Source organism: Microtus oregoni, unplaced genomic scaffold (genome assembly GCF_018167655.1).
Source record: "Microtus oregoni isolate MIOR12 unplaced genomic scaffold, Mior012 000042F_ref0000377, whole genome shotgun sequence".
Lineage (NCBI taxonomy): Eukaryota > Metazoa > Chordata > Mammalia > Rodentia > Cricetidae > Microtus > Microtus oregoni.
In genome coordinates this window covers 18,940,697-18,956,049 of record NW_024543209.1, presented here as the reverse complement: position 1 = coordinate 18,956,049, position 15,353 = coordinate 18,940,697, and the positions used below count along the sequence as shown (strand labels likewise).

The following is a 15,353-nucleotide window of genomic DNA, read 5'->3' as shown; positions in this document are numbered from 1 at the left end:
CAGTGTTACTGTTAATTATTTCTTTAAGTGATTAATGTAAGAAGTCATTGTGATGATGGTTTTCCTGTAAATAAACAAACTGTTGTGGGCTGGAATAGTAATTAATTCCCTAATTAACAGTTTGCTTTCTGGCTGCCTTGAACAAATGCGCTGCCAATTAAACAGCCACCTGAACTAGCCCTGTGCCAACACTGGCCATTTTAAACTATGTGAGTGTTGTGGTGGTTCGAATAAGAAATGTCCCCTCTTGGCTCTTGTATACAAACTTTTGGTTCCCAGTTGGAGGAACTGAGAAGATTATGGAAACTTGTTGGAGGAAGTAGTCAAGAGAGGTGAGCTTTGAGAGTTTATTGCCTTGCTTACTTCCCCTTCATCCTCTCTTGTTCCTGTGTGCAGGAGGAAATATAATCAGCCAGCTTCCTGATTCTGTCACCATGTCGCCACACCTTTTCAGTCACAACTCTCTTTGGAACAGAAAGTCTAAATAAACCCTTTCTTCCTTAAGCTACTTTTGATCTTGGTTTTCTATCAGCGAAGCAGAAAAGTAACTAATACAAATGCCCTGAAACAAACTCCCCACTGTTCTCAGCTCATTGTCTCTGTAAGTTATCTTCCTAGGCAGGACTTTCAAGCAGTTTGTACCGTCCCTTCTGAGATTATAAACCTGGAGTGAACTCTAGATGAACTAGAAACTATTCCCATCTTGACCTGAGAGGGATTACCTCCTCTGGTGGTGAAGTAGTGTTGTGATTGGCACAGACACAACCCTCTGCGAATGTAATGGGTCTTGTGACCAAACATCTCTCATCTGGCTAAGGTGTCTGTTAGAAGAACTACCCTTTTGCTTGTCTCTCCTGATGTTGTGACATTAGACCTAATAATGTCTCAAACTAAACTGGCACTCACCTAGAAGCTTCACTCCTACTAGCAAGATTTATAATGCTGTGCACATTCCTGAAAGAGAAAATTAATCATCAATTGTGGCATACCACGCCTGTCTGCGCTGTATGTGCCACCGTACAGTTCGTGAACCGGACAAGTGGCTGGAGATTGACACACAAAGACTCACAGACAGAGACACAGGTCATCCTTGATGCCAGAATGCCCTAAGAATGCCCCCTTTATTGTGTCCAGAGGCAGCTTGTATAGAGATCCTTAACTGATAGCCATGCCCCAGCCAAACCCACCAGAAACCACTTCCCTGCCATCAGGAACTTCTGAGGGTCTCCTGCTCAGAGCAGCTGTAGGCACTCAGATCAGGGGAAAACAAGTTGTTTACAAGAAATTCAGGATCTGGGGGTTTACAGCTTCCAAAAATCAATCTCTTTCATTTGTGAACTCTGTGAGCTACAATAATGACCTGTCTAATAAGATATGCCCATTGCTTCCATAGTGACATGGATGTTGTGAAAACAAGGAACTGCTTTCTGATTGGATCTAAGGCCTGCTCTTTGTGATGGAACCTGTGCCAGGCACTGTTAATAGGGAAAAGAACACATAGCTAAATTTGTCATAAGCCCTAGAGGGGAACCTTATTATTATTGTATGATTCTGCTAATTGGACAATTATTGCCCTACATATATATCAGTGCATCTCTCAGAACTCTCGTGAGAAAACTTCTTACACTAGAGGACAATTAATACATAGACCCTTAAGTGGCTATTAATTTGAGTATTAGATCCTGGGGCATTCTCAATCCTAAGTAGAGGGTTCATATCACATTCTTCCCCTAAAGGCTCAGATGTCGTTTAGAGGACTAGTAAAAATGTTGTAAGAGCAGAACTGGGAGATGACTTCAAGGAACCAGAGTTTTCCAGACACAGTGGGACACTTGTGCACATAAACTCACAGCAACTGTGTCAGCATGCATGCACCCACACAAGTAAACCAGACAAAAGCCCGTTATGCAGGAAGAGAAGTAAACAGAAATCTCACCTCTAGTTGAGGAACTATTGGCATTTGATATTTGGTGGGAGAAAGATTTGAGTCAGTTTTCTTTAAGGTCGTGACCCCCAGGTAAGTCAACTGTAGACCTGGGCTGGTCCAACACCCTAGAGTAGTGCAACAAAAATTGGACCCAAAGGGGAAAAACGATAAGAGGACTCAAATTTGGGTGAGTATCTTTCTGAGGCTGGGTTTGGGAGGAATTGGAGAGAGTGAATATATACACATAATTAATTCTCAAAGAATTAATAAAAGTATAATTTTTTATAATTGTTTCTCTTAAGTGATATTTTTGCCCAATTTTAGCAGAGTAGGCTAAGCTGCTAACACAAAGAAAGAAGCAAAAGACACAGGAGACCAGCAAGGAAGTGTGGGCACAGCAGGAGCCCCTGAGCAGTCAACAGGCCATGCTGTAATAGTCACAAGGTGGCCAGCTGCTTGACAGCTTAAGGAAAGAGCAGCTGGATCATTTCAGGAGCTGGGACTGAAGACAGATAAAAGCTGTAAAGAGCCAGAGAAGGAATGGTCAGCCCTGGGAACTGGGAGAGTTGCAGAACACTGTGAAGATTGAAGAACTGAGGGACCTGTTACCTCAGCCTGCCCATAAGCTTCTGTGTCAAGTGACCAAACTTGTAAGAATTGAGGAGTCTTACTGCTGCCAATCAATTCTCTTGTCTCAACTCTTACATATTCTGTCACTTGTCACATTGCTCTACTGCTCACGAAACTGTAAGTACATTAACTTTGAAGAATACATCACATCCAAACCTCTCCAATCCACCAAGTGATTTATGATGTTACCTTGGTCCCAAATGTTGGAGGATAAGGGTCACTTGCACATCCTTCATTTTTCTCTATATGACATTTGGAGACTTGGATGACTTCCCACCACCTAAGAATCATTAACATAGAAAGTGAAATCCCCCAGAAATGTTTTAGGGCCGAAATTAAAATTTTAACCAATTAATAGAACTGTTTTTCAGGTTAGTTTTCTCTCCTTCTCTTGTCAAAGATGACATGATTTCATGAACAGGGAATACGTCCATTTTCTCAAGGAAAGACTTTTTAATAGTCCCAAATACTGTGACAGTGTTTATTTTCAGAGTTGACGTTTGGCTGCCATGCTTATGCCATGATAATAGTTGGAACTGTCCTCCAACGTCGCTATCACAGACCAGTATTGAGCAGGCCTCATCCCCAACCTTCCCATTGCCCCAGAATTTGTCACTAGTGTATATTCTAAGTAAAATCACATGATATCAGAGAGATTAAGCCCCTTCCAAACATGCCCAGATAAACATTTCATAGTTCAGTCCTCTCTGGACTCTATTCCAGTGAGATTTTCCATTGGCTGGAGGTGTTGATCTTCACATTAACATTAACAGTCTGGCGGAGACTCAGGAAGAGAAATAAAACAGTATCCATGGCTTGTGCCAGTCTTATTTCAGATCCCAGAGAGAGGAGTTGGGGGAACTGATTGTAGAGACATTCCTTAATTTTGTCACAAATCCTTTCCTGCCCTCCAGCCTTCAATATCAATATGTCACGCTGAATTATTTCATTAAGTACTTCATTGCCTATGTAACCTGTTTGTCTTTGAAGACAAACTTTAGATCCGCCTGAATATGACTGCAAGCTTTCCCCTCAAAGGTCACCTGCTAGCTCTTAACTGGGAAGCTATATGCATCTTTTTCCTCTCCCCCTCATAAATATATATTGCAATTGCCACTGTTATTAAAGAAAAATTATCCTTTGGTCCTTAGCGATCCACCATGCTCTACCCTCCCTTCATTCTTAAGCTGACCTTGCTCTCACGGAAAGACAAGAAGACAACCTTAAGTGACAACGAGACAAATTTCATTTTGTTGGGAACTGCCTTTTCAATTATTTCTCTCTTCTCGATTTCTCCTTGCTGACCTGGTCCAAGCTGTTGCTTTGACAGGGGTCTCTAACCTCTAAATTAAAATATGTAAATTGTTATGCTTCCTGCACCAGGACCAGTAGAGTCTATGCATTGTAATTGCAAAAAGATCATTCCATTCCGCTTCATACAGGGGAAATATCATTGCCTACTTCTGCCATTTCCTATTATAAGAAAAATGATACCCTGCAGACTGCTTTAGTACTAGCAATATATTTATGCATCCGTATATTTCTATTTCAGAAATGAAAGATTATTAGGTCCTGTAGCCCATCTCATGCCACAAGGAAAATATGTGCAGCTACAGCCACTTACTCTCAGAGACTTGTGGGTATATTTTAAATGTCTCAATCTTGAAATGGAGTTTGGTTAATTTGAAGCATAACTAGACTTTTATTGACTTAGCTTTTACTTAACAGTCAGCAAGTAAAGATCACAGCCTAGTCATTCCGCTTTCCTTCTGTCCCTCCTTGAGTTAATTCTCAGGTCTAAACTGTATCTTTCCCAGCCACCTGGCTCAAGCTGTACTATTCCAGACAATAAACAAGTTATCTTCAAAATCATCCTAAGTACCTTGCTCCATATGTGGATACAATATTTTCTCCATCATCTCAACAAGATATGTGCCTTAATCCCAAAAGAAAATTTGCTTTATAAATATCCACCGCGAGGACAAATCAACTGCTTAAGGCTTATCTCTAATGCTTGCGATCGTTCTCGGAGATAACTGAGTGATTATGAGTTGTTCAAATTCCAAATTCTGTTTGGAAGCTGTTTTATGTGAATCATCTTTCAACAAAAGAGTTGGAAACGACAGATAAAAATGTTGTTAAATCGATGGTTGTTGCTTTGGGACACATTTTCTACTCTCTGTAATTTTTGTCAAAATCTAGTGGCTTTAAACTGGCCTTTGTTAAACTATGTGTGTATATACATATGTGTGTGTGCAAGCCTGCAGAAAGCAGAGAAGAGCTTCAGTTATTATTCCTTCTCAGGCACCATTCACTGATGTGGAATATTATTTTAGCTTGCCCAAGAAGTGTTACATTTGCTTTTGTTACAGAATATTACTTTAACTGTGAAAAGGTATGTTACATTTGTTGATGCTTCACTAGTTTAATGATGTAAAGATGTGTGTTTCATTGTGTAAAGATGTGTTGCATTTGTTTCGCCTTGACTACTTTAGGTACATGATTGATCTAATAAAATTATGAATGGCCAATAGCTAGTCATAGAAAGGATAGGCAGGGCTGATGGGCAGAGAAGATAAATAGGAGTAATCTAGGCTTGAGAAAAGAGGAATGAGAGAAGAAAATAGGAGAAAATGTAGAATACAGTTGAGGTGAGAAGCCAGGCAGCCACCAGCCTGTCAGACATGAGAAGCAGTGAAAGAAAGATGGACAGATGGAAAGAAAAGTAAACAGTTCTGAGGCAAATGTAGATAAAGAGAAACAGGTTAAATTAATTTAAAAGTGCTAGCCAGAAATGAGCCTAAGCAAGGCTAATCATTCAAAGCTAATAGTAAGTCTCCTTGTCATTATTTGAGAGCTGGTTGGTGGACCAAAAGAAAAAGTATGGTACATTTTGGCATTCCAATGTAGTGACTGAATTTCTACATAGGGCTTGAGATAGCAGAAAAAGAAAGAAAGAAAGAAAGAAAGAAAGAAAGAAAGAAAGAGAGACAGAGAGAGAGAGACAGAAAGAAGAAAGACTTAACAGTCAGCCTTGAACAGCTGGTATGTGAAGAAGAAACAAAAAGCTAAGTGAAAACACCTGCCACAGTCCTGAGCACCAACTTCCTAGAGCGGGCATGGTTGACTGCAGTCTCTGGTCAAATGAACCTCCAGACTGGAACTGCAAACTTAAAGCTTAGCTCTCACAGACCTCAAGAGGAGATGAAGTCTGCTACTCAAGCCAAGGTGGAGGAACCAGTGGTAGCTTTGCAGTTTAAGATTCAAGGCCAGATTGATCTACAGAGCTAGAGTTCCAGGACAGCCAGGGATAAACAGAGAAACACTGTCTTGTAAAGAAAAAAGATTTTTATCATGCAGACAGAAAGGCTAGAGATACATAGTAAATCAGGTTCAGATGAGAAACAAAAACCTTTAAACAGGATACTGAGTGTTTAAAATGTGCATAGGCTTAAGAAACAAAAGAAAATTGATACAGTAATAGAAAAAAGTAAATAGTGAAAAAATTATATAAAAAATAAACCACTTAGAGATAGGGAATGCACAGAGAGTCTGGATCCTGCATGGCAACATGTTGTCTTTGAATGTTTTGATTCCTGATAACCAAATAACAGCTTCTGGGAGACATGGGATTGTGAAAGGGACTGCTGAATTAAACCAAACAATAGACTTTAGGAATGCCTTAACTTTAAAATTGACTTAAAAAAAAAGTACTGCTTTGGAGAAAAGGTCATGCTTTTGTTTCCACAGGAATTGAAAGACTGTGGGTTCATTCAAGACTGATAGAGATTAGATTTCAGGGGAAGACCCCTGAAAATCTTGACTACCGATATAAAGAAATAAAAATAGAAAAACTGCAAGATACATGATATAATTTTACCTGCTCAAACATAATACAAAAGATCATCTTTTGTTTGTTTGTATACAATGCATAGTCCATACTTTTGTTAATGCAGATTTGATTAATGTTAATTTGAAGGTTTTATGATTTTAGAGCATACTAATGAAAACAGGTAGTCCCAGCCTCTCACAGTGGCTCTCCAGCAATTTCCTCAGAATCCTGCATCCAGAGAGTTTAAAGGCAGTTTTCTGGGCTGGTCCAACCTCACAGATTACTCTAGCCAGAACTTCAGATAAACCTTGCACTTTCCCATTGCACAGAGACGGGACAACAAATGTTATAACTAGTTTTCCAAGGACTTGACCATTATTTAAAATATTCTTAGGTGCTGGGATATGACATGATGAGGCATATTTGTCTATAGTTTCTCCCTCCTAGAAAACATATCATCACTGGATAATGGTCGAGGAGGTCGACCATAAAAAGAAGGTCGAGCAGTAAAAGAAAGAAGGATCCGAAAACTGGGGACAAAGTAAATTCAGTACATCAGCAAATGACTGATTAGGTGAGGTGCAGAAACTTATTTATGAACTATTAAAAGTGACAAGGCAGTATAAAAAGAGCAACCATATCATGTAATGCAATGAACTCAGAGTAAGGTATGTGATTTCTTTACTGAATGAAACAGTTCTAGAGAACGAAATAGTTACAGAGGAGCAAAATGCTGCTATATGAGATGTTTCCTACAAGGAATACCAAAGAATGATCATACTAGACTGTACACCATCCAGAAAACCTCATCTCAGTATACAGGAGTGCACTGTGTCAAAGCAGAAAAACCTACTCTGGTCACGTAAGATCTGAATAAGATGAAAGCATGCACACCCAGGGGGAGAAGCTTGTTCCTGCCTCAAGTTGATGTGCCATGCCTTGTTTGTGCCTATAGAGACCTTCCCCTTTAAGAATGGAGACAGAGGAGGAGTGGATGGGGAAAGGGATAGACATGAGGTCGGGGGAGGGAACAGGAGAGGAGGGAGGGAAAACTGTGGTCAGTATGTAAAATAAGTGGAAATATTTAATAAAAACAAGACATGCATACCAAATAAACCTTGCTTGCTTGAGTGAGGTAAAAGAAAATGGTAAAAACCTGGGAGAAAGTGTGGGGATAAGGAGGTAGTCTGGTTCCTTTGAAGAATCTGGTTTCCGTACTTGGAAAGTGCTGACTTGAAGCATTCTTACTTGGTTGTTAGGACTGATTGGGTGAAAAAGGAGAATTCTACCAATACAATGTATCCTTTATAACGCTTAAGTGTCTAAACTTAACAAACTATTTCTTTGAAGAAAACATAGATTTATTTTCCCATTGAACCACATGTTCTTTTGAATTGTTTTACTTAAAGAAGCCCCTTAAACAATACAGTGCTAGAAATGAAGAGTTCAAATTGTGATTCATGGTGCAATAGTGTAAGTATGCATATAGTACCAGGATCACATGGATTACTTAGTGTGGGGGAAAGAATGCAGGCTAATTACGGGGACGTCAATAGTAGAAGACAGGTATGGAGAACAATTATTTAGATTTGAGGAATCTTGTAAAAGTTAGCATTTCTAGAACATATGAAAGAGTCCCTAAAAAGAAAAAAATTCTGCTATTTTAGTACAGAATAATGATACAAGTATTTTAAAAGCATACATCCTACTGAATTTACCTATTAATTTTTGTCAGTAGAGTTTGTCAAGGTCCATGTGTGGATGTCAGAGAATAATTTTCAAGAGTCCACTGTTAGTCCAGAGATTGAACTCGGGTTCTCAGGTTTGGCAGCAAGTGCCTTTATTCACTGAGATATCCAGAAATCTCTTCTTCCTATTAAAGCAGGCATCATCTTAATCAGCTATGAAATTTTCAGCAGTCTAAGAGTGCACAGGAACTGTTGGGTAATAGTTTCTCACAGATGAGATGCTAGGACTCTAAAACACAATGATTAGTGAAAAAAAGGTTCTCACCAGGAAAGTATGGGGGAAGGTTGGCATGCAAAGACAGCATCGACTGCTTGGAGGGGCATTGCTGTCTAAATAATACCGGCATGATTGGGATTCAATATCTTTCTAAAAACAATTCACCAGGAAAATAGATATGCAGGTACTTGGAATTTATAGGCTCTAATATTTTCCCATAAGAAAAATGAAGGTTATAAAAACTTTTAAAAGTGCAATTTTGCTTTTAGTGTTATACCTGTCAAGAGAGGCTATATTGTTTAATGAACAGGCTAAGTTGCTCTAACTGAGATCTCCAATGCAAGGTTTTAATAAGATGAGGTTTATTTCTCTCCCACACACTGGCTGGAGGGAAGTGAATCTAAACTGAAAACTACCACAGAGGAAACAGGAAGACAAAAACTCAAACCTTCCCTAGAGGTATCCAGTTCTTCTCGCCACGACAAGAGACTGTTCACATGGTACCCTAAGTTACAGGCAAAGGCCAAAAATACATGTAGTTCTTGTCTTTGTAGTTACACACTTGGGAAAACTAAGAAATTTGCTCAAGTATGAAAAGAAGCAAATTGGGAGATAGAGAGCCAGCATTTTCTTCTGCTTGACATCTCTGACAGTTAATCTTGGCTGTCCACTCGACTGCACCTATAGTCACCAGAAAACAAGATGAAAGTTATTCCTGTAAGAGACTGTATTAGGCTTTTTTGAAGGAAAACCCACCCCAAATTTGGGTCACACCTTATGGTGGCAGCCCAAACAAAAGGACATGGAAAAAGGAATCTGCTTTTTGCCTGCTTACCCTCAGTCTCTCTGGCAAGTCTGTCCTGTGGCTATGACCTGTAATAACTACCATTTCTTCAGGATTCCAACATACACTGAAGGCCAGTAGTTCTTCAGGAATCCTCTGGGTCTCCAGTGCCAGATTCAGGCTGCTGAGACATCCAGCTGGATAACTACCAGATTCTTGGCCTTTTCATTGCAAGACAGCCATTTTTATACTTGTTTGCAAGTCCAATAACCCTACCTCTATATATACATACACACACACACACACACACACACACACACATATATATAGTGTTAGCTCTTTTTCTTTAAATAACCATGACTAATACACCATTCAACTGCCTTATTTCAATTTGTACACAAAGTTATATTTATTTATATAGTACAGCATAATGTTTTCATATAAGTACACATGTATAATAACTAAATCAGGACAATCATCATCTCAACTGTTTTTCATGAAATTTTAAATAAATGTCATACCATTTATATGACATTTATTTAAAACACCAAGAAATAGTATTGGTTTGATTTCAATTCAAATTACTGGTTTTTTTTTTAAATAGTGTATGCCCTTACTTTAAAAACAATATGTATGCATGTGTGTGTGTGTGTGTGTGTGTGTGTGTGTGTGTGTGTAAGAGAGAGAGACATGAGTGTGTGTTTGCGAGCTTGTGTGTGAGTACAGGCTTTTGAGGCAATCTATGGATGTTACAGGAAAACCTGAGTGTCCTCAGATGCTGGTACCCTTCTCTCATGTTGGAGACAGTATCTTTGTTCACTGTGGTTTAGACAAGTCTAGCCGACCCTTGAGCTCTAGAGGATTCTTCAGTCCTCACCCTCCACCTAACACCAGGAGCCCTGGCTATGTGTGCCGATGCCTAGAACGTGTGGATTCTGGGCATCTGTACTCAGGTCTCCTTTGTGTGGCAAGCACTTTCCTACTAATGCATCACTCCAGTTCTTTTATGCATTTTTAATGTTTTGTTTTGTTTTTACTAAGAACCATTTATTAAAGATAATATTCACATTTCTCTACTCGAGAAGAAAACATATTTTTAGTTTGGGGGCGCTGAGGAGAACATATCTTGTAATATAAGATCCTTCTCCAGTTAAGGAGGAAAGAAAATAAGCAATAAAACTTGCTAGATATTTGAAAATAACTCCATATAAATAGTCATTCAAATATATAATGAGGAAAAAATTCCCCAATATTCTGTCACCTGTTATTGGCCATAGAGTGTCTCATGTAATTTCCTTTTTTCTTTTGCAAGTCAACTGTCTCGTTCTTGTGGGGAGTACTTGACAAGTGTTTGCTTTCCTAGTGCTTTTAAACTAGGTTGTCAACCTCTGGCACTGTACGACATCACTGTTGATATTCCAGAGAATCTAGCAAAGCCGCCGCCACTTAATTAATTCAGAGCAAGGGTAATAATAATTAAATATCACAATCCATTTTAAGAAGGGTAGCAGTAAGTAATTTTCCCCTCCTTTACTAGAACATGTTTAAATTAGCTATGTTCATTTTCTCATTTGTCAGCCAGACTGAATTGAGAATTCTGCTCACTACATTTTAGTCATTACCTAAATATTATGCACTATCCTGCCACAGGCTTTCAAATATGCCTATTTATATGCAGCCTTTGGGCTTCCCATAACTATTATAGACATGAGATGACCTAGAGATGCTCAGGTTTTCTCCCAGGGATGAAGATGCTTGCCTCATCTAGGTAGAATTAAAGGCAACAATTTATTTAAGTTTTGATGTAGAATAGCTAACACAATTGCCTGTAAGCTGTTGATATCAAAATCCAAGTTAAGACAATCTCAGAAAATAATAAAGATAAAAGCATAATATAAAATAAATCAAATTTTAATCTGAAATGTTCTATGTAACTTCAATTAGCTCATTTTTCTAGTGCTCATCTTTCTAAATCATTCATGGCTACCACCGGTGTGTCTTAGAAACACAATACACTTCTTGCATCCCATTTAGTCTACCCATATGTTCAGTCCATCCCTTTGAAGTAATTAACATAATCACTAACATTATAAGATCATTTTCCTCACTCCAAATAAATGACCATCCAACTGGTGCCTATTCTCTACATTTGGAAATGCTCAAATAGTTCATTATCACCCAAGTGACTATGAGGAAATGCCGTGCATGAGATGAAAGGAATGAGGACTCAAGGCCCCCCACCAGGAAGATGAAACTCATGAATTAATTCCCTCTAAAATATCTAAATGTCAGAAAAATTGTAAAATGCACTGAGAATGCAATCAAATGAAAAAGGAAGTCTGAAGGTCATGAGAATTTCTCTCAACAATAAGAACTGATATTTATTTCAGCATGTATTCAAAATATGACTGTGGTTTATATCGTTGATGTAAATATATTTAAATAGTATTTTAGAGTATATTTTATGCTATAACCTTCCATGTATCAAATAATGTTATTTATCAATAAAAATCATGAAATATAATACATACATAAATTACAAGGCATTTTTAATTTTAGTGAGATGATGTCTGATTATAGTTTTGTTCTCAATAAACAGTAACTTAAAAATCACTCTCAAATTAAATATCCACCCAATGGAAATATTGACATATGTTTAACATTTCTTATTTCATGAAATTAAAAAGAATATGAAGTATTTTATGAATATTCATTAAATTTTCTTAAAAATTCTTGTTAATCATTGGCTTTATTTATTCTAAAATATGTAGCAGCCAGGTGGTGGTGGCGCATGCCTTTAATCCCAGCACTTGGGAGGCAGAGGCAGACAGATCTCTGTGAGTTCGAGACCAGCCTGGTCTACAAGAGCTAGTTCCAGGACAGGCTCCAAAACCACAGAGAAACCCTGTCTCAAAAAAAACAAAAAAATAAAAATAAAAATAAATAAAATATGAAGCAATATTTTATGTAGTAAATTAGATAACATGAACAATGTATTATTAATGTTTTAAAGATATATGTAAATTTGAATACTGGCAAACATATTTGAATATCAACACACAAAGGGTTGGTAATGTCAGTTAGACAAAACTTATATTTTTGCAATATAACAATTAAGGTTTTGAAATCTCTTAGGACACATCTCTTTAGACATATCCAGGAGGACTTCTTAGAGAGGTTTAACTGAGGTGGGAAGACCTACTCTAATGAGGATGGCACCATCCCCTAGAAGAAGAAGAAGCAAATGAACCAACTCCTAGAATTCCTTTCTGCATCTTGATTGGCCCATATATGCAAACTCTGCCAGTCACAAGGGTTAGACCACTCTTGAAATCCTTCCTTCCCACCCATGGTTTCCTCAAACCATGAACCAACTTCCATCTATCCTCCATCAATTTATTTTTTGTCAGGTATTTGGTCTCAATCATGAGTGAAGTAACAAATGTGGAAAGTGTTTATTTGTAGTGTATTAATATTGATATATAACCATATTTTTGTCTGAAGCACCCGGTGTATCCATTTTGTGCCTCGCACCTAGGTTTTCTGAACTGATACATACTGGCTTACACTCAGTTAATGTTTGACAACTATACAAATCAACAGTGTCTACACTCTATGTGACTTAAAGTATTTTACGATCACGTCCAGTATATACTCTCACAGCCAAGTTTTTCGCTGTTGAGGTCACTCTTAGACCTACTTCAAAATATTATCAGAGTCCTGCTTCACTTTGGCCAACATAAATATCCTAGGTGATTTTTAAACCATATTTTGACATCTATGTTCTAATTTTATTAGAGTATAAGTTATTAAATCATTGATAGGTGTTGCTGTGTACCCTCAAGGCAGAATTTAACTTAAAAATTTATGGTGATGACGATGACTTTTTTAGTAGAAGGCCAGAAAGATTTGAGGTCTTGATAAATGGACAATTTTTCTAGTTTGACTGCTTCCCTACTCTGATTACTCTTAATGTGGGCCGTGTGTGTGTGTGTGTGTGTGTGTGTGTGTGTGTGTGTGTGTGCATGTGTGTGTGTAAACATTTATATATATTATATATATATATAAAAATTGTCTAGATCACAAAAAGAATCCATATTTAGCAATTGATTCATGTCACCCACAGATGGCAGTCATGCAGGAAAGAACAGAAACACATTATTTAAATTATAATACACCACGGTTTCATAGCCCATGCATGTGCCAATATGTTTGACACAATTACTCCGTGTAAATAAGCAGCATGGAAAGCAATACCGTACAAATGCAGGGAAGCAAATACTTCCTATTGTCCTTTCACCTCACAAAGCACAAAAATAACCATGCTTGGCAGAGAGGGAAAATATGTTTATTCAAGAGGCCATTTAATAACATTCAGTGGTATTGACTGTTAAACCCTGCTAGTATTTGTCCGCTTCACAGAGTATCTCTCTGATGGATGCAGATACCATCTTTATATCTAAAACCATTTGAACATATGTATCTCGTGGACAAAGGAAATCAGAGAAACTTCCAGTAATTTAAGCACAGTAATCTAGAAACCCACCCCAGTCATGTTTGTCTTGGGGTAATAGAAAATCCTAGAAATAGTGTCTGGAAGCCAGCTTGGATTCAGAGGTACAAGGTCTCCTCGTAGGGTTAGTGAGGAACAGAATTCTATTTTTATTTTTGGGTGGTTTAATTGCTTTGTTTCCTTATGCTTTTCCCATGTATTTTCAGGAGTTGTTTTAGTGCTGAGAACAAAGCCACTACTCTCTGGTCTTGCATATTTTGACAAGAGCACTTCCTCTTTAAAGTTTTTCTTGTAAGATGCCCAATGAGTATATACTCTAGAATAATAATGACCATTCCAGTGTCCTTCCCTTTTCCAAGACAGTTAATTTCTTGACAGTTTAGGATCCACAGTATCATAATTGCATTAGTAAAAATCTAAGGCTATGTTCTCTGAAGAGAAATTTAATTATAAAGAAATCACATTTGATTTAATATTACCTATAAATGATACAGAAAACTTTTGCATTTGCCAAAAATTACCAATCTTTACCAGAAAGAGTGTTAGTGGTTTCTTCCCATTTGAACTCCACATATTTCTATCTGACAGAGAAGTGACTTGTGGAATATGCTGTCTAGGTTTTGTTAAATTACCATCTTTCTTCCTCTTGAGACTCATAGAGAATTTATTTTCTCCGTTCATCCAGGTTACATCCTGCAAATGAGCCTTCCTACACTGTCAGCTCACTCATTACAGATTTTTCAGCTTTTCTCTCCATTCATTTGAAAACATGAACTGCTTCTTACCGTCTCGTTAGGCATGAAATCCAAGGCACTTAGCTTCTCCCGTGAAACAAAAGACAGAAACATGCTCAGGCCACTGTTTCCAAATTGGCTATCTCTCAAGTCCACCATGGGTAAAACACTAAGGATCTGCAGACAGGTAAGGCCGAAAACACTTTCATTAATTTCTGATAGCTTTTATCTGGTGGAACACCCACTCCTGCCCTCACAGCGAAACAGATCCATCCCAATGCCCTTATTGCTCAAAAGGCTAAACTAGAGTTCCCATGGAAACTCCCAGTGCCAAGAGAGCTGGATTAAGGTGAATAATACATGCCCTGTTCACTGGGAATTCACCAACAGGCAGATGAAATTTTTAACCCATTCACATCTGATTTCAGTTTAAAGTCATCCTTGCTTCCCTCCAAAGAACTGAGCCTAAATATGAGCCCAATTAAATAATTTTTTCAGATATTCTATCAGTGTACAAGAAGAAGTTGAAATTGTATGATAAAGCACTGTTCTAACCCTATACAATGATAGAAGTATCTCTTAAGGGCTAGCAAGATGGAGTGGCTCAGCAGATTAAAGAAGCTGCTGCCAAGCGTGGTGACCAGAGCTCTAACACCAGAACACAAAATAGAAGAGAACTGACTCATACATGATGTGTTCTGACTTGCACATGTATGTCATGGCATGGGCACTGCCTCATACATTCATACATAAAATAACACATGTACACCTCACTCTTACTAGTGATGTCTTGTTATTCTTCCAGATTATTTCTCTGTATGAAGGATACTGGTCCCTTATTTATCTGAGATTTTGTGAGCCTCAGGCAGGAACAGAGTGAAGCCAGGATATTTATGCCCCAAGTTCTCGCCTTACTCCACTACTCGCTGGCAATGATTGCTTTCCTCGACTCAAAGTCCAGCTGCCCT

The 15,353-nt window shown here is 38.1% G+C and overlaps 1 long non-coding RNA gene across 2 annotated transcripts in view; it reads right to left on the bottom strand.

Annotated features, from left to right (window-relative positions):
* LOC121433925 overlaps positions 1 to 14,609 on the bottom strand; it is a 151,861-nt gene extending 137,252 nt beyond the window's left edge. Inside the window, exons 1-2 of one of the 2 annotated variants that reach the window (XR_005972376.1) lie at positions 14,437 to 14,472; positions 2,747 to 2,837 (exon numbers count right to left, since the gene is read on the bottom strand). This is a non-coding gene — a long non-coding RNA (uncharacterized LOC121433925). Of the gene's footprint in view, positions 1 to 2,746; positions 2,838 to 14,436 lie in introns of both variants that reach the window. The other variant, XR_005972377.1, reaches the window with a different exon arrangement.
* Between the last annotated feature and the right edge of the window lie 744 nt (positions 14,610 to 15,353).